Source organism: Bufo bufo, chromosome 4, assembly GCF_905171765.1.
Source record: "Bufo bufo chromosome 4, aBufBuf1.1, whole genome shotgun sequence".
Classification (NCBI taxonomy): Eukaryota; Metazoa; Chordata; class Amphibia; order Anura; family Bufonidae; genus Bufo; species Bufo bufo.
The window spans coordinates 480,120,727-480,146,145 of record NC_053392.1 but is presented as its reverse complement, the minus strand read 5'-3'; the positions used below and the strand labels follow the sequence as shown (position 1 = coordinate 480,146,145).

The window sequence follows — 25,419 nt, the reverse complement described above, 5'->3', positions numbered from 1 at the left end:
AATCAGCTGTCTGATCCCCAGTCAATTATTACCATTATTCACCCCTCCAGACGTAATATAACACATATATCTAGCACAATACTAGACCTCTACCTATCATCCCAGCACTTAGTGCGCATGCCCCACTGTGTCCTGCGGCCGCGCTGCTCACATGACGTCACTGACGATCATGTGACCCGCTGAACCCGGACACAGGTCAAAGCAGACACATGACTTCCGGCCGCTCGTCTTAAAACGCCACCAGAGGTACACATACACAGCGCCTACACCATGCAGTTCTACCAACCGGCCAGGGTAAGTTCATGTATCACTACAGATCGAGATACTATATACGCATATCCTAACTGCTACTTCCATTTATCTATAGACATAACGTTTTTAAGCTCACCATACTAAATCTTACCCACCTTTTTGATTGATTCCTAATTCTGACTGATATCTTACTGATGAGTAAGGGTTCATGCGCTAGCCTTATCTCATTTATCATGTACTCTCTTTATCAGAAACAGCATCTACTTGACCAGTCATATATCCTCATTCTCCCTCCTACTTTACCTACCTTTTACTCTCTCTTTACCAAAGTCATTAATCTGAGATCTATATGTTTGCATGCGGTTTTTTGTGCATGGGTGTGTGCGTATGTGTGTGTGTATGTGTGTGTGTAATTGCATACACGTGTACATACATGTATACATACATGCATGCATATATATATATATAAATTCTTCCTATTTCGTTTATGTTTTCATATGGGTCAATAGTGCACTATGGTCGCCATTTTGAGACGCCAAATAAAACCTTTATTTATACTCCTTTTCAGATCCCTTGAGAAAGGTCTCTGACAGGACCGAAACGTTGGGACATAGCAAGGCCTACAAAAATATATGTATATGTGATTTTTGCTTATATCACAGTTATGGCGCGACTAGTCATATATTGACAAAATCTTGTGAAATACCAATATGTACCTACAATAAATTTGCAAAGTAAAAAGATATTGGTGTGCCGTGGATTATCCTTATATATTCTGCGACTGAAGTCCTCTGCGAGCACCCACCACCATACCAAGGTGTGCGGATTCTACAATTTCCTACAATTGAAGTTCCTCTGTGGATCCAGCACCCAGACTATATGTCTCAGAACACCTTCTCATATGATCTAGAAGCTACTAACAACATCATCGCCCAGGTACAACTGGGGAATGATTTCCTACAGATTCCCTCACAGGAATGGAAAACCAGAGATTACACACGTGACCAACGAAGACTGGTCTCACTGCAGTTACACTGCAGTACACTCACTGAGTATCACAAAAGTGGTCGCATACCGAGGGGACTACGGTCTCACTTGCGTCCCACACTTTTTCGTGATGATCCTGATTTTTGCAATCGCTTTGAAAGCATACTCAACAAATGCTCTTTTGATTTAATGCTCCTGACTATAGACAAGGCTCATCAAACAATTGGCGAATTAACTAAACAGATTGAATCCACAGAGAACCAACTCTCAACCGTATTACCGCAAGAGGAGTGGACAAACCTAAAGGAGAAAACAACCAAACAGATTTCTGAGTTCCAGAAGCTGACAGAGAACAGGAAAAGAACAAAGTTCATCAGAGACGCGGAAGACTACCGCTCCAACCGAGTCTACAGGTGGAGGGATCCCAACTTTCGACCACCACGGGACAACCGTCAACAACACTTCTCCGCCAGCTCCTCAGGATCCGAAAGCGACCGACCCTACAACCAATACAGTTCCCAACCTTTTTTAGGACGAGGACGGACACGCCAACGCTACAACAGAAACGAACGCGGAGGGGCAAGAGGCGCAGACACCGACAACAGAATACAGACTCGCTCTCAGGTAAAGTTGAGAACTTAGTCGTTAATATTTCCTCCATGAACTTATCTCCAGCACACATTTCAGTTTTACAAAAAGGATTAACCTTTTGCCCTACCACTCCTCTTGATACATTCCATCTAGAATTAGAATTGCAGCGATTCTTTCGCAATATAAGATTAAAGGCACATTTCAACCAGACAGACCCCATATCAACTCCATCACAAGCCAGTACCTCAGACCCTTTATCATTAAAAAACTTAAATCTGAGATTAAAAAGCACATTCATGCCTCCTAGAACCTACCACCCAGCAGAAACTTATATCTCCTTCACATACCAATCAATTCAACAGATTATTAAGGCCCAACAGACAGGTAAATTTAAACACACTAATAACCTCCCCATAGAAGAACAAAGGGCCATCACAGAATTACAAACCAATCAGGACATCATTATCAAACCGGCTGACAAAGGGGGAGCGATAGTAGTTATGAACAAGTGCATGTACATTAACGAAGTGCAAAATCAATTGAGAGACTCCACTACCTATGTGCCATTATCATCTAACCCAACATCTATGTTAGCTAACAAAATCCAGTCCGTCTTATCACATTATCAAGAACGAGGTATAATAGATAGTAAAACATCTACCTATTTAACCAAACAACACCCAATAATTCCAGTTTTTTATATCCTGCCTAAAATACATAAGAGTTTAGAGAACCCCCCCGGAAGACCAATCGTTGCCTCCACAGAATCCATCTTGTCCCCTCTCTCCATTTATTTAGACCGCATACTTACCCCACTTATCAAGACGTCACGATCATTCCTATTAGACACCAATGACTTTATTTCCAAAATCAAACAGATCGTACCAGAATCAGATACCATACTGTTGACCATGGATGTCAACAGTCTATACACGTCCATCGAACACGACAAAGGCATCAAAGCCACAGCACATCTACTTTCCACTACCTCCACTTTAACTCCTACACAACAGGAATTCTGCTTATCCTTGCTTACTTTAGTGTTGAAAGAAAACTACTTCCTCTTTGGGGATCAGTACTATATTCAAAAACGGGGTACCGCAATGGGGGCCAATGTAGCCCCGCCTTATGCAAACGCCTTTATGATCCACTTTGAGGAACAGTTCGTCTACACACATCATCTTTTCCAACAGCACGCAAAAACATGGCTCCGATTTATCGACGACATTTTCTGTTTGTGGAAAGGTCCTATATCAAGTGCTTTACATTTTCATCATTACCTTGATAACATCTACCCTGAACTCGGGTTTACAGTCATAACCAATACTGAGAGAATTAGTTTTTTAGACACCCTAGTTCTGAAAGATCCATCAGGTCACATCCAATTTGACCTTTACAATAAACCAACGGACAGGAACAGCTTACTACATTATACCAGTAACCACTCTAGAGCCACCAAAGCGTCACTCCCTAAATCTCAACTCACAAGGTTAGAAAGAATAGTAACAGATCCATTAACATTACAACAGAGACAAGCGGATATGAAAACCAAATTCAGACAAAGGGGCTACCCTGACCAATTGATCACTAACAAATCGTCAATAAGCAAACAAACTACTCCACAAACCACCATTCCCCCACCACGGATACCATGCATTCTCACATATCATCCCCTGGCTCCAAAAATCCAACAAACAATCAGAAAACAATGGTCTATACTGTCACAAGCATACCCCGAGATTCCAGAATTCCAGTCTCCTCCTATCACCTGTTATAAAAGATCACAAAATATTAGGGACCACCTCATCCGTGCAGATATTGGACCTTTAGAAAAAATACCTAAGCAACGTTTTTTACAAAATCCGAAATATGGCACCTTCCCGTGCCTACATTGCGCACAGTGCTCAAGTGTGATTAAGGGTAACTTTATTACACATCCACACACGGGCAAAAGATTCCCTATCAAAGGCTACTATACCTGTGATTCCTCATTCGTTGTCTATCTAATTAAATGCCCTTGTGGACTTTGTTATGTGGGTGAAACCACGCAACAAATAAGGAACCGTATTTCCAAACACAAATCCACCGTTAGGACTGAACAATTACTGTTACCAATCCCAGCGCACTTTAAGGAACACCACCACCAGATTTCATCCTTACGCTACCAGGTCTTGGAACAAGTTAATACCCCACGGAGGGGCGGCAACAGGATTAAAACATTGAAAGAAAGAGAAAGCTTTTGGATACACCGACTGGACACCTTATCCCCGAGAGGCCTTAATCGGGAATGTGACTTTTATTGTGATCTCTAAATATTTATACTTATCTTTGAATATTGTGGACTGATATGGTACTATAATGTTACTTCTGATATTAATACGTATGTACCTCTCCTTTATTTCAGGCTCCCTAGTTGGATTATAAACATAGTCAATATACAAGTTGGTGAGAAAACTAATTCCCCCCCCCCTCCCCCTTTTTTCCCCCTCTTTTCCACAATTCCCTCCCACCCCCCGCCTCCCCTCCTACCTTTCCCTTCCACCCCTTCCCCTTCCCACCCCCAACCCCCTCCACCTCATTATAGATTAGAATATAGTATAAGATTTTAGTACGCATAGATACCTATATGCTTATATATTCATTCATAAAATCCAAGAACTATATAATGTTTTTTCGCCTTTCGTTTTTTGTTTTTTTGTCTCTTTTTGTCTTTTTTTGTCTTTTTTGTTATTTATTTCTCATCTTTTTTCTTTATACTTTATATCTGAGTATGCTGAGAATCAAAGGAATTGCTACATTATGCTTCAAATTATTCCTTTTATATATGTATGTGACCCCTTTTCTACTTCGACAACTGTCCCTATTTTCCCTTATTCAAGCAGCAGCATAGAACTACAAACACTCTCTACTTCAAATATCTTTAATATTCTTCATACAACCCCTCCCCCTTCTTGTGAATCAATCAGCTGTCTGATCCCCAGTCAATTATTACCATTATTCACCCCTCCAGACGTAATATAACACATATATCTAGCACAATACTAGACCTCTACCTATCATCCCAGCACTTAGTGCGCATGCCCCACTGTGTCCTGCGGCCGCGCTGCTCACATGACGTCACTGACGATCATGTGACCCGCTGAACCCGGACACAGGTCAAAGCAGACACATGACTTCCGGCCGCTCGTCTTAAAACGCCACCAGAGGTACACATACACAGCGCCTACACCATGCAGTTCTACCAACCGGCCAGGGTAAGTTCATGTATCACTACAGATCGAGATACTATATACGCATATCCTAACTGCTACTCCATTTATCTATAGACATAACGTTTTTAAGCTCACCATACTAAATCTTACCCACCTTTTTGATTGATTCCTAATTCTGACTGATATCTTACTGATGAGTAAGGGTTCATGCGCTAGCCTTATCTCATTTATCATGTACTCTCTTTATCAGAAACAGCATCTACTTGACCAGTCATATATCCTCATTCTCCCTCCTACTTTACCTACCTTTTACTCTCTCTTTACCAAAGTCATTAATCTGAGATCTATATGTTTGCATGCGGTTTTTTGTGCATGGGTGTGTGCGTATGTGTGTGTGTATGTGTGTGTGTAATTGCATACACGTGTACATACATGTATACATACATGCATGCATATATATATATATAAATTCTTCCTATTTCGTTTATGTTTTCATATGGGTCAATAGTGCACTATGGTCGCCATTTTGAGACGCCAAATAAAACCTTTATTTATACTCCTTTTCAGATCCCTTGAGAAAGGTCTTTGACAGGACCGAAACGTTGGGACATAGCAAGGCCTACAAAAATATATATATATGTGATTTTTTGCTTATATCACAGTTATGGCGCGACTAGTCATATATTGACAAAATCTTGTGAAATACCAATATGTACCTACAATAAATTTGCAAAGTAAAAAAAATATTGGTGTGCCGTGGATTATCTCTATATATTCTGGAACCATGAACCAGACGTACAACAAGAGATAAGTGAAAATAAGAAGGCTTTATTGAAAATAAAGCTGTAAAGCAAAAGTCCAAACGAATGGTGAAACCGAAGCAGAGTCTTTGAGAGGCCAGAGATCAGGAACCAGAAGGGTAGTCAGACGAAGCCAGGATCAGGAACCAGCAGGGTAGTCAGACGAAGCCAGGATCAGGAACCAGAAGCAGCAGCAGTCTTAGAAGCATGTGAACACAGGAGGACCAAGCAAGGAACTGAAGCCACAGACCTCCTATATATATGAGCTAGGCATCCAGCTCCTCCCAGTGGGAAGGAGGAGCCGCAGGGTGGAAGGCTACAAGAAACCCAGAAACCAAGATGGCCGCCAGCACATGTCAAACGAAGGAGAACAGCAAGAAGGTAAGACCATGACAGAGAGGTGTACTGTTTTCCCTCCTTGTAAATCTCACATTTGATGATGGACCACAGGTTCTCAATGGGGTTCAGATCAGGTGAACAAGGAGGCCATGTCATTAGATTTTCTTCTTTTATACCCTTTCTTGCCAGCCACGCTGTGGAGTACTTGGACGCGTGTGATTGAGCATTGTCCTGCATGAAAATCATGTTTTTCTTGAAGGATGCAGACTTCTTCCTGTACCACTGCTTGAAGAAGGTGTCTTCCAGAAACTGGCAGTAGGACTGGGAGTTGAGCTTGACTCCATCCTCAACCCGAAAAGGCCCCACAAGCTCATCTTTGATGATACCAGCCCAAACCAGTACTCCACCTTGCTGGCGTCCGAGTCGGACTGGAGCTCTCTGCCCTTTACCAATCCAGCCACGGGCCCATCCATCTGGCCCATCAGGACTCACTCTCATTTCATCAGTCCATAAAACCTTAGAAAAATCAGTCTTGAGATATTTCTTGGCCCAGTCTTGACGTTTCAGCTTGTGTGTCTTGTTCAGTGGTGGTCGTCTTTCAGCCTTTCTTACCTTGGCCATGTCTCTGAGTATTGCACACCTTGTGCTTTTGGGCACTCCAGTGATGTTGCAGCTCTGAAATATGGCCAAACTGGTGGCAAGTGGCATCTTGGCAGCTGCACGCTTGACTTTTCTCAGTTCATGGGCAGTTATTTTGCGCCTTGGTTTTTCCACACGCTTCTCGCGACCCTGTTGACTATTTTGAATGAAAAGCTTGATTGTTCGATGATCACGCTTCAGAAGCTTTGCAATTTTAAGAGTGCTGCATCCCTCTGCAAGATATCTCACTATTTTTGACTTTTCTGAGCCTGTCAAGTCCTTCTTTTGACCCATTTTGCCAAAGGAAAGGAAGTTGCCTAATAAGTATGCACACCTAATATAGGGTGTTGATGTCATTAGACCACACCCCTTCTCATTACAGAGATACACATCACCTAATATGCTTAATTGGTAGTAGGCTTTCGAGCCTTTACAGCTTGGAGTAAGACAACATGCATAAAGAGGATGATGTGGTCAAAATACTCATTTGCCTAATAATTCTGTACACAGTGTATATATATCCAGGGATTTAATCAAGGGACAAGAACACATTCATAACTTTTTTTTAGAATATAAGGGCTCATCCAGATGGCCATGTGACAGCCAGGCCCGTATTGCGGCCCGCAAAATACGGGACCCAGTTGTTTGTGCACCGCATCATGGATGCAGACCAATTCACTTCAATAGGTCCGCAATCTGGAAGGTACAGGGCAGAACAGAGGCACGGAACCCCACGGAAAAACTATGTGAATTTTTTTTTTGCGATGTGGACGGATCACGGACCCATTGAAGTTGAATGGGTCTGGATCAGTCTGCAGAATCTATACGGATGTTGCCCGTGCATTGAGGTGCCCAATGCATGGAATGGCTGGCACACAGCATGAGCAGTGTGCATGTACCCTAAGGAAAACCGCAGTTTCTTTTATCAATTTACTTAGGTCCTTTTTAAGTTGGCACCATTCAATCTGTCACAAAATGCAGTGGAATCTGTAGACAGCATGTTCTATAGCAGGAGGAGCTGAGCAGATTGATATACATTTTGTGGGAAAATATTCCATCAAATTTTTTATAATTTATACATTTAAGGGACCATTCACACGACTGTATTCGTTTATGCGGACTGCAAATTGCGGATCTGCACAACACGGATACTGACTGCGCGTGTTCCGCATTTTGCAGATCGGAAAATCCTTCCCCATGATAGAAATGCCTATTCTTGTGTGCAAAAATGGATAGGACATGTTCTATTTTTTTGCTGCGGATTGGAAATGCGGATGTGGACAGCACAGTGTGCTGTCTGCATCTTTTGTGGCCATAATGAAATGAATGGGTCCACATCCGATCCGCACAATTGCGGAACGGATGCGGACAGAAAAATACAGTCGTGTGAATCTAAAGATAAAAAGTTAAGGCCCCATTGAGCTGGGCTGAAATGTTGCGTTTTGGAGTAATAAAGTTGGTCCATCATTCTTTTACCTTCATTGGAGTACTGCCTCAGTGATTGACAGCCATCTCTATATACACATTTACACAGAAAATGCTACCACTAAAAGGCCTGTAATTAAAATAAATATTCTGCCTTCGCAAACAGCTGTGTGGCGGGGGTCCTGGGTGTTGAACCCCCGCCCGCTGCAGAACCAGGGCTGTGGAGTCGGTAGATAAATGTTCCGACTCAGACTCCTCAGTTTTATGTACTTCCGACTCAGACTCCTCTGTATTAATATGCGAATGTATTTTATACATTCCTTGAGGGAAAGAAACGCAACCTACCACAGGACTACTGGCTGGGAAGCCAACAGTCTACTGTATTGCACAGTTTAAGCAAAAGACAAAACACAATGAAAACAAAGTTTTATTAATTTTTTTTATTAATCAATCAAGTGGCTGGATAGTAGCAGCAGGCATTTCTCCTTTGTGTGCTTATCTGCTGCTGAAGATAGGGCAGTGGGAGGATCCAGGAAGGGGCATTTATTCTAAAACATGATTTTCCTAGGAGAATCCCATAGTCATGTTTAAAGTTTAAGCTAACAATCGGAGTTTACAAGTTTTTATAGCCTTAGCTAAATGACAGCAGTTTTTCCAATAGTTTACAGCAAGCATGTCAAACTCAAAGGCTAACATGGGCCAAAAAAACAAAATTTAAGTTTATGTGGGCCGCATCAAAAAAAAAAAAAAAAAATCGTACATTTTCATAGAACATTGTTGTTTCATGACTGCTGACCCCCAACATCCCGTTGCCCAATAACACAAGTGAGACCTATATCTATATATCTATATATCTATATATCTCTATATATATATATATATATATACACAAATATTAAACTTCACTATAAGACGCACCTAGGTTTTTGAGGAGGAAAATAAGAAAAAAATATTTTTAACCAAAAGTTGTGCTTTTGGTGGGCTTTGAATTAATGGTGGTCTGTGCATGACACTATTATGGGGGATCTGTGGATGGCGCACTGTCATGTGGGGGATCTGTGGATGGCACTGTTATGGGGGACCTGTGGATGGCACTGTTATGGGGGACCTGTGGATGGCACTGTTATGGGGGACCTGTGGATGGCACTGTTATGGGGGACCTGTGGATGGCACTGTTATGGGGGACCTGTGGATGGCACTGTTATGGGGGATCTGTGGATGGCACTGTTATGGGGGATCTGTGGATGGCACTGTTATGGGGGATCTGTGGATGGCACTGCTATGGGGTGGGATATCTGTGGATGGTACTGCTATGGGGTGGGATATCTGTGGATGGCATTGTTATGGGGTGGGGGGATCTGTGGATGGCATTGTTATGGGGTGGGGGATCTGTGGATGGCATTGTTATGAGGTGGGGGATCTGTGGATGGAACTGTTATGGGCTGGGATATCTGTGGATGGTACTGCTATGGGGTGGGATATCTGTGGATGGCATTGTTATGAGGTGGGGGGATCTGTGGATGGAACTGTTATGGGGGGGATCTGTGGATGACACTGCTATATGTCATCCACAGATCCCCCTCATAACAGTGTCCCCCAATACACCGGCCCTCTGCTCACCGAAGTATTTATAAACGTGAATCCTTATCCTGTTAAGTTGAACTAATGCTGCGCTCTCCCAAGTTCCCCTGTATCCCCACAGCACTTACGAACACGCTTCCATAGCAGGCAGAGCGGACGGCACCAGTAATGTCACTCACTGACGTCGCGCGTCTGCTCCGCCTGCTTCATTCATAAAGTGGGCGGAGCAGGCGCTCGACGTCAGTGAGTGACGTTACTGCTGCCGTCCGCTCTGCCTGCTATTGAAGCTTAAGTAAGTGCTATGGGGATACAGGGGAACATGGGAGAGCGCAGCATTAGTTCAACTTAATAACAGGATAAGGATTCATTGCGGGCCGCATGTTTGACACCCATGGTTTACAGCTTCAATCTTGAACTATTGGCCCTCCATTCCCTTCACTTATACAAGTGTCTCACTCTCTAGTCCTGCAAAAAACATATTTATTTAATCCCTTATCAGTGAGAGGCTAGGTTACACATGGACGCTGCATTCCCTGTAAAAGCAGAACACAACACTATGGAAAGTATAAGTATTGCAGCTCCTAATTGTGCGTTGCGTGCCATATAGTGAAGCACATGAAAAGCATGCTTCTGCACGGTCACTTAACGTGTTCGTTTTGCGGTTACGTGAGGCACTGCATGCATTGGTCTTTATTCTTACAGTAGAGAAGTCATTAATTATAACTTTTTGTGAATTGGGACATTTAAACTTTTTTTTTATTCCAATCTAAATTTAGTAGGAGTCGGAGTCTGTGCATTGTTTGCCGACTCCGACTCCAGGTACCCAAAATTTCCCCCGACTCAGACTCCTCGACTCCACAGCCCTGTGCAGAACCCCTTTAAACGTGTACACAAAAGGGGAAGGTTTAAGGTGGTGCCATCAAAGCAAGAAAAAGATTTACGCATGTTAGAATTTGCAAAAATGGGGTCTGTAAATTTGGTAAATGTGCTCCTCACAGAAACTGCATTTCATGTTGGGAGAAGCAACTCAAAACCACTGGCGGTTTAACCACCTAACTGTTTTGCCAGAGTCCAGCTCCGGCAGTGGGAAAAGTAGCTAACTGGAGGGGGGAGGGCTGCTTTAGATCCTGCTATCTCCTGAATGGTAGCAGCTAGAAACATGCAACTGGTGTTGTTTGAAAGCGGACATTCCAGAATGACAGCTAAAGTCCAAGCAACAGAGGAGAAATTATTGTTAGAAATAGAGTCAGGAATAATCGCGGGTAAAACCTGTTTTTACTTTCATTTTCAGCTGCATTTACAGCATCCCGATTTCTATCAGTGATATCTTCCCCTGTACTGAACATATTGTTGTCATTCTGGTATTGTCTGAAAGCTTGAAATGTCAGCTTTCAAACAACAGTTATTTCTGGCTGTTATTTAGGAGATGGCAGCATCTAAAGCAGCCCTCCCCCTCCAGTTAGCTACTTTTCCCACTGCTGGAGCTGGACTGGGGAAAAACAGTTAGGGGGTTAATGTCATGAAAAAAGTGCAGGCGGCCCAAAGACTTCATAAGAGACTTTGAACAGGATTCGAGCGGTGTACAAGCACAGTCCTAGAAAGTAGACTAGGCTGACTACTTTGGAACTACAAGTGCCATAAATCATGGTATGGTGTATTTTATGAAAACGTCTGCGTTGAAAGCCATGCAGAATATAAATTCTTCATATCGAAATGTGACTTTTGCATTGACTTGCAGAGCTAATTTGAAGAGGATGAATTTGCTGACAGGTTTGTGTTCAGTGATGAGGCTACCTTTCACCTCAGTGGGATGGTCGATCAACACAATGTTAGAATCTGGGACTCAGAAAACCTGCGTGCGCCTACTGAACATATGAGGGACTCGACCAAAAGTAAAATGTCTTCTGTGCAACGAGCAGGCAAAAAAAATAAGAAGTCTACAGTGCTTTTTTTGCCGAGGATACCGTCACTGGTCACTCCTATTTGGAAATGTTAAAAGAATGGCTTATATGACACATATAGAGGAAGATCTGCCAAACCTAGTCTATCAGCAGGATGGTGCTCCTCATTTCCAGTTGGATGTGCGCAGATACCTGAATGAAACTCTACCAGAGCGCTGGATTGGTCACGTCGGAATAAACTATTCACCAGTGTTGTGCTCCTCCACGATCACCAGATCTAACACTCTGACTTCCTGCTATGGGGCTACACTAGCCACAGTATATGAATGACATACAATGATGCATCTGCTTTCTATATATTTGCCATGTCACATTAAACATTTGTAGTGTACAGATAAAACTTCGATAGTGGGGCACATTTACTAATGAAAATACAGCAAAAAAAACAAGAGTGCAGGTTTGGCATTACATTTACTGTTTTACACACTTTTCTAAGCATTTTACTCCTTCACTAACAAAGGGTGTGGCTTTGTAAATTGGGGTGTGGCTTCACTGGAAACAGGAATGGTCTAAAGGCACCTCAGTGTGCCAAAATGTTGGTATATTTTTGGAGTGAAACCATGCTTATAGATAGGGAACTTAGACTAGACTTTTTTTTGTGCTTAGACAGAATTTTTAATGCACAGACCAAAATTTGGTGCGCGGACAAATTTCTAACGCACAAATGGAATTCTACCGTAAATCTGGTATAGTATTCACAAATTCCAAAATTATAAAGGTCCATAGGCCAGGATAGTAAATTTGTTTAAGACTGTGATTCATATTCTTAGGCAGCGTAAAGGGCAACACTATTATTAAAGGCTATTTACACCTTTGGGGGCAATTTTTTTTTTTTATTGCATTTGACTTATTTTGGGTTTAAAATCATTTCTTCAATTGGCCATTACAAATTTTTTTTTTTAGCAGCTTTCACAAACGTCTGCCTAGCTGTGAGAACCATACTTTCACATTGCGCTGGTCATCTAATAACCCTCATCTCTAAAATTACTTATAGCTCAAAACACCCATTTAAAAAGGGGTTATCCAGGAAAAGATATTTATGACACTCAGGATAGGTCATCAGTATCAGATCTGCAGGGGTGCTACACCCAGGATCCCCACCGATTGGCTGTTAGAAGAGGCCTTAAGCGCCGCAGCCTCTTCCTAGACCAGTGACATAACTGTACATTGGTCACATATTTGGAAAAATTAACATTTTCTAAATTTGAATTTCTTTGCTTTTAAGACAATACTGATTAATTAACATTTACCATGTCTACGTTATGTTGGCATCATTTTGGTAACGTTATTTTATTTTTTTAGGATGTTAAAAGGTTTAGAATTTTAGAAGCATTTTTTTTATTTACGAACATTTCTAAAATCAACTTTTTTATAGACCAATTCAGTTCTGAAGTCACTTTGAGGAGCTGATAGAAACCACCCATAAATTACCCCATTTTAGAAAGTAACACCCCTCAAACTATTCAAAACAGATTTTTAGAAATGTTGTTAACCCTTTAGGTATTCCACAGGAATTAAAGCAAAATGAAGGTGAATGTTCAAAATTTCCTTTTTTTGTGCTGATTTTCCATTTTAATCTATTGTTTCCTGTAACACATTAAGGGTTAACAAGACAAACCTTAATATTTTTTACCCTGACTATGCAGTTTGCAGAAACACACCATATATGTGGTCATAAACTGCTATATGGGCGCAAGGCAGTGCTCAGAAGGCAAGCAGCGCCATATTGTTTTTGGAGTGCAGATTTTGCTGGAATTGTCTTTGAGCTCTATGTTGCATCTGAAGAGACCCTGGAGGTACCCCCACAGTGAAAACTCCCGAAAAGTGAATACATTTTGGAAACTACACCACCCAAGGAATTTTTAAAGGGTGTAGTAAGCACTTTGACCCAAAAATGGCTGTCAAAAATAATTAAAAAATTTTGACAGCCAAAGAAAGCCCAAATTTTATTTTTCACAAGGGATAACACCCCACAATTTGCTACCTATTTTCTCCTGGATACAGTAACATCCCATTTGTGGTCATAAACTGCTGTTTGGGGATAAGCCAGGGCTCAGAAGAGAAGGAGCGGCATCTGGTTTTTCTAACATGGGGTTTGCTGAAATGGTTTTTAAGAGCCATAACTTTTTATTTGTTGACTTTACTGTGTGAGGGTTTATTTTTTTGCAGAACAAGCTGTAGTTTTTATTGGCACTATTCTGGGTACATTTGGCTTTCTGATCACTACTTATTTTTTTTTGGATGTGAGGTGAGAAAAAAATTGAAATTGTCAGTGTTTTTATTCTTTATGAGGTTTACTGTTGAGGGAAGTTTGGATTTAAATATATATGTATATATGCCCTTACATATATGCATGTATATTGGCCCTTTTGTATGGGCCGGTCCAGGTGGTATGGGTGTATACATGGAGATGTATGTATGCCCCCTTGTCAGCATACATCTCTATGTATAATATATCCATATGCAGGTGGGCTTATTACTGCCCATTTATGATATTGTGTATATGGACATGCATGTAGATGTGCCCCAAACATCTATATGGATGTATATACCTAAGTATCCCCAGGTTGTGTAGTGTGTATATGTGTACGTACATATATATATATATATATATATATATATATATATATATATATATATATTAGATCAGCCTGGTTCGTTTATGACGTAGGAGTGTGTAATGTTATGTAACAGCTGGGGGCTTACAGCTTGTGCAGGAAGTACTTTGTTTCAGCTCTAGCATTCCGTCACACGACCCCACGATGATGTCATCACCCTCCTGTTGAAGAAGGAGGTGGGGGGCTGCTTTTGTGCTATAAAGCCCCCAGCATGGCAGACATGCGCTCTCTTGGATTCCTGTACTGCAATGACACACATGGGAGCTGCACCCTGAAGAGAGGCCACATGGCCCTGAAAAATGGCTGAGTACCAACCATCCCCTAACCCCTGGCTGCTGACTTCATGTCTCAGCATTAATCCTTGATGAGCCTGTACCCTGGAAGCAGCCCAGTCACCCCCTGTATAACCCTTGGTTACCCTTAACCTCTCCTGCCCTAAGTCCCCCTATAATCCTAATATCCCCTGTGTTCCCCCAGGATTGTAGATCCCTCATATCCCCTGTTCCGTAATAACCCCTGGTTATTCCCCGTAGGGATAGTATATTGTCAGGATTGGGTGGGCTGCTGGTAAAGTGTATGATGTTGGGGAGGACTTGGGACCGTAATAGTGTATTGTTATAGCGTGTGTACTTATATTGTTGTGTGCTGCTATAAATATATATATCTATTCCATTGATATAGATATATATAATTATAAGCAAATATTAGACTGACATATAGTGTGTGAATATATCCCTGCAGAGCATTAACCTCTACATTGCCCAGTCCCTGCAGAGTCCTGACCATTTAACCCTTCAATGCCCGATCCCTGCTACCACTGCCCTGATAACTCATAACCCTGTGTCCCTTGGCCTGCAGGTATTAATCCCCTGCAGAGCCACCATTGTGTTGAACCCCTTGTACCCCATAGGGACAGTGATTAGTCAGGCGGGTGGGTTACTGATATTTGTGTGTATGCGAATGTATTATTGTATTGTATAGATAGTGTGTGGGGTGGAATTTGGGATTGTGCTGTGTAGTGTAGTTAGGTTTGTATTGTGTTTATTGTAGTACTGTTTCTATACTGCGGTGTGTACTTCTGTATGTATATATATTCATATCCATTGATCTATGAATATATATATAGATATAGCGTATTGTTAGACTTGTATAATTGTATTGTGTAATAAATATTCCTTATTGTTCATAATACAGTGTATGGTGTTTTTACTAGTCGCCGCCGTAGTATAGTGATAGTATGTCGCACGTAGTGTAGTTCAGTGTAATGTATATGCAATCAGAGGTAATCAGTAGTGTTTTATGTTTATTTAGGTATAAATGGGCGGAGTCATCAATAGACGGCTCCTCCCATTTATGAATATTAATTATCGATATTTGCATAAATATTGGTGATTAATATTCCCCCTTAACATTTACCATGTGGTATATACACTCACCTAAAGAATTATTAGGAACACCTGTTCTATTTCTCATTAATGCAATTATCTAGTCAACCAATCACATGGCAGTTGCTTCAATGCATTTAGGGGTGTGGTCCTGGTCAAGACAATCTCCTGAACTCCAAACTGAATGTCAGAATGGGAAAGAAAGGTGATTTAAGCAATTTTGAGCGTGGCATGGTTGTTGGTGCCAGACGGGCCGGTCTGAGTATTTCACAATCTGCTCAGTTACTGGGATTTTCACGCACAACCATTTCTAGGGTTTACAAAGAATGGTGTGAAAAGGGAAAAACATCCAGTATGCGGCAGTCCTGTGGGCAAAAATGCCTTGTGGATGCTAGAGGTCAGAGGAGAATGGGCCGACTGATTCAAGCTGATAGAAGAGCAACGTTGACTGAAATAACCACTCGTTACAACCAAGGTATGCAGCAAAGCATTTGTGAAGCCACAACACACACAACCTTGAGGCGGGTGGGCTACAACAGCAGAAGACCCCACCGGGTACCACTCATCTCAACTACAAATAGGAAAAAGAGGCTACAATTTGCACGAGCTCACCAAAATTGGACTGGAAAAATGTTGCCTGGTCTGATGAGTCTCGATTTCTGTTGAGACATTCAAATGGTAGAGTCCGAATTTGGCGTAAACAGAATGAGAACATGTATCCATCCTCTGATGGCTACTTCCAGCAGGATAATGCACCATGTCACAAAGCTCGAATTATTTCAAATTGGTTTCTTGAACATGACAATGAGTTCACTGTACTAAAATGGCCCCCACAGTCACCAGATCTCAACCCAATAGAGCATCTTTGGGATGTGGTGGAACGGGAGCTTCGTGCCCTGGATGTGCATCCCTCAAATCACCATCAACTGCAAGATGCCATCCTATCAATATGGGCCAACATTTCTAAAGAATGCTATCAGCACCTTGTTGAATCAATGCCACGTAGAATTAAGGCAGTTCTGAAGGCAAAAGGGGGTCCAACACCGTATTAGTATGGTGTTCCTAATAATTCTTTAGGTGAGTGTATATACACTGCTCAAAAAAATAAAGGGAACACTTAAACAACACAATGTAACTCCAAGTCAATCACACTTCTGTGAAATCAAACTGTCCACTTAGGAAGCAACACTGAGTGACAATCAATTTCACATGTTGTTGTGCAAATGGGATAGACAACAGGTGGAAATTATAGGCAATTAGCAAGACACCCCCAATAAAGGAGTGGTTCTGAAGGTGGTGACAACATACCACTTCTCAGTTCCTATGCTTCCTGGATGATGTTTTGGTCACTTTTGAATGCTGGCGGTGCTTTCACTCTAGTGGTAGCATGAGATGGAGTCTACCACCCACACAAGTGGCTCAGGTAGTGCAGCTTATCCAGGATGGCACATCAATGCGAGCTGTGGAAAGAAGGTTTGCTGTGTCTGTCAGCGTAGTGTCCAGAGCATGGAGGCGCTACCAGGAGACAGGCCAGTACATCAGGAGACGTGGAGGAGGCCAACAACCCAGCAGCAGGACCGCTACCTCTGCCTTTGTGCAAGGAGGAACAGGAGGAGCACTGCCAGAGCCCTGCAAAATGACCTCCAGGAGGCCACAAATGTGCATGTGTCTGCTCAAAAGGTCAGAAACAAACTCCATGAGGGTGATATGAGGGCCCGACGTCCACAGGTGGGGGTTGTGCTTACAGCCCAACACCGTGCAGGACGTTTGGCATTTGCCAGAGAACACCAAGATTGGCAAATTCGCCACTGCGCCCTGTGCTCTTCACAGATGAAAGCAGGTTCACACTGAGCACATGTGACAGACGTGACAGAGTCTGGAGACGCCGTGGAGAACGTTCTGCTGCCTGCAACATCCTCCAGCATGACCAGTTTGGCATTGGGTCAGTAATGGTGTGGGGTGGCATTTCTTTGGAGGGCTGCACAGCCCTCCATGTGCTCGCCAGAGGTAGCCTGACTGCCATTAGGTACAGAGATGAGATCCTCAGACCCCTTGTGAGACCATATGCTGGTGCGGTTGGCCCTGGGTTCCTCCTAATGCAAGACAATGCTAGACCTCATGTGGCTGGAGTGTGTCAGCAGTTCCTGCAAGACGAAGGCATTGATGCTATGGACTGGCCCGCCCGTTCCCCAGACCTGAATCCAATTGAGCACATCTGGGACATCATGTCTCGCTCTATCCACCAACGTCACGTTGCACCACAGACTGTCCAGGAGTTGGCAGATGCTTTAGTCCAGGTCTGGGAGGAGATCCCTCAGGAGACTGTCCGCCACCTCATCAGGAGCATGCCCAGGCGTTGTAGGGAGGTCATACAGGCACGTGGAGGCCACACACACTACTGAGCCTCATTTTGACTTGTTTTAAGGACATTACATCAAAGTTGGATCAGCCTGTAGTGTGTTTTTCCACTTTAATTTTGAGTGTGACTCCAAATCCAGACCTCCACGGGTTGAAAAATTAGATTTCCATTTTTTTTATTTTTGTGTGATTTTGTTGTTAGCACATTCAACTATGTAAAGAACAAAGTATTTCAGAAAAATATTTAATTAACTCAGATCTAGGATGTGTTATTTTTGTGTTCCCATACCAAATTATTTATCTTTCTTTCATGTTTTAATACTTTTGCGTAATAAAATCTCTTATTAAAAAAAGTGTTATATTTTGCATTGCCATATACTAATATCCATAACATTTCTATTTTTTTGTCAATGCAGATGTCTGAAGGCTTGTCTTTTGCAGGACAGACTACTTTTTATCGGTACCATTTTCAGGTACATAGACTTTTTATGAAATTTTTTTGTGAGGCGTGGTGAAAAAAGCTGTTTTGGTGTAATTTTAATTAGTTTATTAGGGTATATAATGTGATATTTTTATTGAGCCGGTCGTTATTGACGCAGGGACTAAATAGGTCTTATTTTAACAATTTTTAAAATGACAATTGTGGAAAAGGTAGTTTTTTACATGTATAAAAAATATATTTTTATAAAACGCTTTTTTATTTTTACACTTTGTGTCCCCCATTTTTACTATTGATTTCTCCTGTAACTGGGGATGACATAAGAGCCCTAGTTACAGGGGGAATATATTCCCAAGAGAGGCTGTACAGCAGTACACAACGCTTTACAGTTCTAAAATGTCCATTCGGAGAATAATTCTGACCACCCAGATGTTTATATAGCCTATGGTCGGTCGGGAAGTGGTTGAGCCACATTCTTATTAGTAATATATGAATTGAGATAAGGAGCCATCATCTGAGCTGCCTGACAGAACAGAGTAAAAATACAGATCCTGCAACTGGAGAATTTAAGGTCTGCCAAGAGAAATTAGCTCAAAATTTTGACCAATTGAAAAAATTAGTTTTAGCTCAAAATGAGTAAAATGCAATAATAAATAAAATTCAACCAAAAAGGTGGTCATAGCCTTTAAATCTGCCTCAGTGTGTCTTTTCGTTTTAATAAAGTTGTCATGTTCTCTTCGCTATAAATACCAAGGCTAACATTTTGCACCATTCTTTTTTTAATCACCCTGTATATCAATCTGCTCAGCTCCTGCCTGTAGATTGCACACTGCATTTTTGTGGTGACAGGTCCTTTAAGTGTTTTGGGAACCATGAGGATTTGGGAAATATACATATTTGACATCTAGCAGCACGAGAAAACACACCTCTCTGTTGCAAACCAAATAAAGTTACAGCACGACAAGTGCAATGATCAGGTTCCCTATAGTATATAACAGATCATGCAATATGCTGCAGTAAATTTAGCACTGTCCGTGGTGTTATTCCATTAAAATATAATCCTGCCTCAGTCAGTTCCAGCCTCATTTTATGTAGCTTACTATTGATTCCCGACTACCTATGCAAAAGTATATACACTGCAGTCAAAAATTCACCTGTAGGTTATAGGTTATATTTCTTTTTAGTTTAATGGAGTACAGAATAGATGGCTGTATTTACAACCATCCTAGACAGGAAAGATTAGTGGAATTCAATATGCACTCTGCCAGGCCTTGAGAGTTTCCACTGGTAAAAAAAAAAATAAGAATTTCCTTTCTCAGACTAGAAATGGCAAGTAGCTGGAAATCAGAATTGAATGTGGGATGCAGAAGGCATTAGGTTTTATATCTCAAGCATGCCTGGCATGTGAACCCATTAAACACTGTATAACAAGGAGGAAATATTAAAATACCTGCAGTTCTACAACTGTTGTTCCTACATTTCCCAATTCTACTCTTTCAACCATGGTTAAAAAGTAAAATATTTGTTACAGTGAACAACACTTGTCCATGAATTATAATCATTAGCACAGTGTCACAATTTCCAAACATACTTGGTGCTTGCTCCAAAAAAAAAAAAAAAAGTGAAAGTAAATCTGCTACTGTTTTTATTGCACGCACTGTCATATAGCTAGGACAACTCTGGGGTCATCCTGACCACTATATCATATGCTGCCCCCAATTTTTAGCTTCTGTAAATAAGGTTGATGCCACACTGAAGTAAACCTTCAATGTCAACAACTTTTTGCATGACAAATGTATAAGTCCTAAAAAGGTTGTCCATTCTAGACAACCCCTTCTTAGAATGAAGCCAGCCCATAATCCTTGCCTTCCGTTACACTCTCCCCCGTGATCAGCCATTTTCACAAAAAGAAGCTCAGTAGTAGATGTATATTTTTCAGCTCCTGGGGCCCAATGCAAAATGTGAAAACAGGAGAACGCCAACACTGCAAGTTGGTCACTTTACATATGGTCTAGACACTACGCTGCTCCGCACCAACTCTTTTATGAGTCAAAGACTGGTAAAATACACTGCTCAAAAAAATAAAGGGAACACAAAAATAACACATCCTAGATCTGAATTAATTAAATAGTCTTCTGAAATACTTTGTTCTTTACATAGTTGAATGCGCTGACAACAAAATCACACAAAAATTAAAAAATGGAAATCAAATTTTTCAACCCATGGCGGTCTGGATTTGGAGTCACACTCAAAATTAAAGTGGAAAAACACACTACAGGCTGATCCAACTTTGATGTAATGTCCTTAAAACAAGTCAAAATGAGGCTCAGTAGTGTGTGTGGCCTCCACGTGCCTGTATGACCTCCCTACAACGCCTGTGCATGCTCCTGATGAAGTGGCGGACGGTCTCCTGAGGGATCTAGTCCCAGACCTGGACTAAAGCATCTGCCAACTCCTGGACAGTCTGTGGTGCAACGTGACGTTGGTGGATAGAGCGAGACATGATGTCCCAGATGTGCTCAATTGGATTCAGGTCTGGGGAACGGGCGGGCCAGTCCATAGCATCAATGTCTTCATCTTGCAGGAACTGCTGACACTCCAGCCACATGAGGTCTAGCATTGTCTTGCATTAGGAGGAACCCAGGGCCAACTGCACCAGCATATGGTCTCACAAGGGGTCTGAGGATCTCATCTCGGTACCTAATGGCAGTCAGGCTACCTCTGGCGAGCACATGGAGGGCTGTGCGGCCCTCCAAAGAAATGCCACCCCACACCATTACTGACCCAATGCCAAACCGGTCATGCTGGAGGATGTTGCAGGCTGCAGAACGTTCTCCACGGCGTCTCCAGACTGTCACATGTGCTCAGTGTGAACCTGCTTTCATCTGTGAAGAGCACAGGGCGCCAGCGGCGAATTTGCCAATCTTGGTGTTCTCGGGCAAATGCCAATTGTCCTGCACGGTGTTTGGCTGTAAGCACAACCCCCACCTGTGGACGTCGGGCCCTCATATCACCCTCATGGAGTTTGTTTCTGACCGTTTGAGCAGACACATGCACATTTGTGGCCTGCTGGAGGTCATTTTGCAGGGCTCTGGCAGTGCTCCTCCTGTTCCTCCTTGCACAAAGGCGGAGGTAGCAGTCCTGCTGCTGGGTTGTTGCCCTCCTATGGCCTCCTCCACATCTCCTGATGTACTGGCCTGTCTCCTGGTAGCGCCTCCATGCTCTGGACACTACGCTGACAGACACAGCAAACCTTCTTGCCACAGCTCGCATTGATGTGCCATCCTGGATAAGCTGCACTACCCGAGCCACTTGTGTGGGTTGTAGACGCAGTCTCATGCTACCACTAGAGTGAAAGCACCGCCAGCATTCAAAAGTGACCAAAACATCAGCCAGGAAGCATAGGAACTGAGAAGTGGTCTGTGGTTACCACCTTCAGAACCACTCCTTTATTGGGGGTGTCTTGCTAATTGCCTATAATTTCCACCTGTTGTCGATCCCATTTGCACAACAGCATGTGAAATTGATTGTCACTCAGTGTTGCTTCCTAAGTGGACAGTTTGATTTCACAGAAGTGTGATTGACTTGGAGTTACATTGTGTTGTTTAAGTGTTCCCTTTATTTTTTTGAGCAGTGTACATTGAATCACAAGCTTGGAACATGGACACTTTAGTCTGTAGAGACTTGTAGCCAGGCCAGAGTTGAGATTCCAATGTCAGCTTGGGGTCGCTCTTTTCAGAGCTGTAAGCCCTACTACTTGCTGTTGATAAGGACAGCCTTGAAAGCCAGGACAGGAACTGGTTCAAGGGATTTTCCAAGACTTTAATAGTGACCTATCCTATGGACCTATCCAGGGCCGGCGCCACCAGTAAGGCGACTTAGGCAGTCGCCTAGGGCGCCATCTAGCAGGGGGCGCCCTTTTGCAGTGTAAAAAAAAAAAAAAGAAGTTGGTTATATAAGTTCGGGCGGCCGGCCGGCCGGCGGCACCCCTCATGCTGCGCCTCCTGAGCGCTTGCCGCTCTAAAGAATCTCCGGCTCAGTGCTGCGCAGCCTGCTGTGTCTGCCCTGTGCTACTGCTGTTAGTGTAGCGTGGCCGAGCTCTGTTCGGTCCGCGGTACAGGAGCTTTTGTTTCCTGTACCCAGCCGGACTGACAGGAAGTGCTCACTTAGTGTGCACTTCCTTTCAGTCCGGCCGGGTACAAGAAACAAATGCTCCTGTACCGCGGACCGAACAGAGCTCGGCCACGCTACACTAGAGGTGACCGGGGGGTGTGTGTAAAATGAGTGACAAGGGGGGTGTGTGTGTAAAATGAGTGACAAGGGGGGGGGGGGTGTAAAATGAGTGACAAGGGGGGGAGGGTAAAATGAGTGACAAGGGGGGAGGGTAAAATGAGTGAAAGGGGGGGGGTGTAAAATGAGTGACAAGGGGGGGGGGGTGTAAAATGAGTGACAAGGGGGGGGTAAAATGAGTGACAAGGGGGGGGTAAAATGAGTGACAAGGGGGGGGGGGAGGGTAAAATGAGTGACAAGGGGGGGGAGGGTAAAATGAGTGACGGGGGGGTAAAATGAGTGACAAGGGGGGGGGTGTGTAAAATGAGTGACAAGGGGGGGGTGTAAAATGAGTGACAAGGGGGGGGGGTGTAAAATGAGTGACAAGGGGGGGGTGTAAAATGAGTGACAAGGGGGGGGTGTAAAATGAGTGACAAGGGGGGGGTGTAAAATGAGTGACAAGGGGGGGGTGTAAAATGAGTGACAAGGGGGGGGGGTGTAAAATGAGTGACAAGGGGGGGGTGTAAAATGAGTGACAAGGGGGGGGTGTAAAATGAGTGACAAGGGGGGGGTGTAAAATGAGTGACAAGGGGGGGGTGTAAAATGAGTGACAAGGGGGGGGTGTAAAATGAGTGACAAGGGGGGGTGTAAAATGAGTGACAAGGGGGGGTGTAAAATGAGTGACAAGGGGGGGGTGTAAAATGAGAGTGACAAGGGGGGGGGGGTGTAAAATGAGAGTGACAAGGGGGGGGTGTAAAATGAGTGACAAGGGGGGGGGGTGTAAAATGAGTGACGAGGGGGGGTGGGGTGTAAAATGAGAGTGACGAGGAGGGGGGTAGAATGAGAGTGACAAGGGGGGGTAAAATGAGAGTGACAAGGGTGGGGTAAAATGAGAATGACAAGGGTGGGGTAAAATGAGAATGACAAGGGAGGAGGGGGGTTGTAAAATGAGAGTGACAAGGGGGGAGGGGGGTGTAAAATGAGAGTGACAAGGGGGGAGGGGGGTGTAAAATGAGAGTGACAAGGGGGGAGGGGGGGTAGAATGAGAGTGACGGGGGGGTAGAATGAGAGTGACAAGGGAGGGGGGGTAGAATGAGAGTGACAAGGGAGGGGGGTAGAATGAGAGTGACAAGGGAGGGGGGTAGAATGAGAGTGACAAGGAAGGGAGGGGGGGGGGGGGGGAGAAGAGAGTGACAAGGGAGGGAGGGGGGAGAAGAGAGTGACAAGGGAGGGAGGGGGGAGAAGAGAGTGACAAGGGAGTCCCCAGAGGCAGACCAAGAACCAGACTGCAGCCAGAGACCAGATCATCTTATTGTCCTGGTGGTAAGTAGACAATGCAATATGTTTATTATGTAATTGTTTAGTTATTAATACTACATTGGAAACTAATTTACCTCACATTTAGGGTCCATTCACACATCCGTGTGTGTTTTGCGGATCCACAAAACACGGACAGCGGCAATGTGCGTTCCACATTTTGCGGACCGCACATTGCCGGCACTAAGAGAATATGCCTATTCTTGTCCGCTATTGCGGACAAGAATAGGACATGTTCTATTTTTTTTCAGGATCGGAATTGCGGATCCGGGTCCGCAATTCCGTTCTGCAAAAAGGGACAGCTACAAGAAGCTAGATTAACCGTAAGGGAAACATAGCAGTTATTTTAATTTAAAAGCTGAGAAAGGGGTGGAACATATGTGATGTCATGATATGGGCAGATCATCTGATAAGGGGGAGGGGGGGCAATTTTTATCTTGCCTAGGGCGGAAAAAATCCTTGCACCGGCCCTGGACCTATCCTATCTGTAACCGATAATTGGGGGTCTGAAACCCAGGTCCTCGGCTTATCAGCTGTTTGAGAAACTACTGGCGCTTGCAGTAGCGCCGTGGTCTTCTCTCAGCTCTCCAAGGAAAGCGCCGTACATTGTACAGAGACTGTGCTTGGTATCGCAGGGCAGCCCCATTCACTTCAATGGGTCTCATCTTCACCTAGGCCATGTGACCAATGAACGTGACATCACATGGCCGAGGCAAAGCTGCGAGAAGGCTGTGGAACTACTGTGAACCCTGGTGTATTCTCAAACAGCTGATCGGCAGGGGTCCCAGGTGTCAGACCCCCACCGATCATATACTGATTACCTAGTCAGAGGTTTGGTCATCAGTTAAAATATCTCAGAAAACCCCTTTAATCTTTGAAACTTGAAATTTGTGTTTGTTCATACTTTGTTCTGGCTTATGTAACCCTTGGATAAAGCAGACAACCCAGCGCAGAGCACTGAAAAGCTTTCATTTGGTTTTATTTCTGAACTTGTTAACTTTAGTGGTTGGTAAAAGTTTTGTGGCCAAAGGATGCCACCAACAATGGGGTCTGTAAGGGTTCAGTCATGGTGTTTTCCTATGGAATCTGCAGCCAAGACTCCTGAAGGAGCCTCCAATGCAGATGTGAACATAGCCTGAGGCCGTATTGTGCTACACGCAAGGGACTGATTTATATACATGATGAATTAAAGGAATTTTACGCCATACACAAGTCCACATGTGATATTTCTCACACAGGAAGAAAA

General features: G+C 43.3%; 1 protein-coding gene across 1 annotated transcript in view; it reads right to left on the bottom strand.

Moving 5' to 3' along the window:
• The window catches only part of MTHFD1L (methylenetetrahydrofolate dehydrogenase (NADP+ dependent) 1 like), a 309,383-nt gene that overhangs the window by 17,395 nt on the left and 266,569 nt on the right, over window positions 1-25,419 (bottom strand). The window lies entirely within an intron of this gene.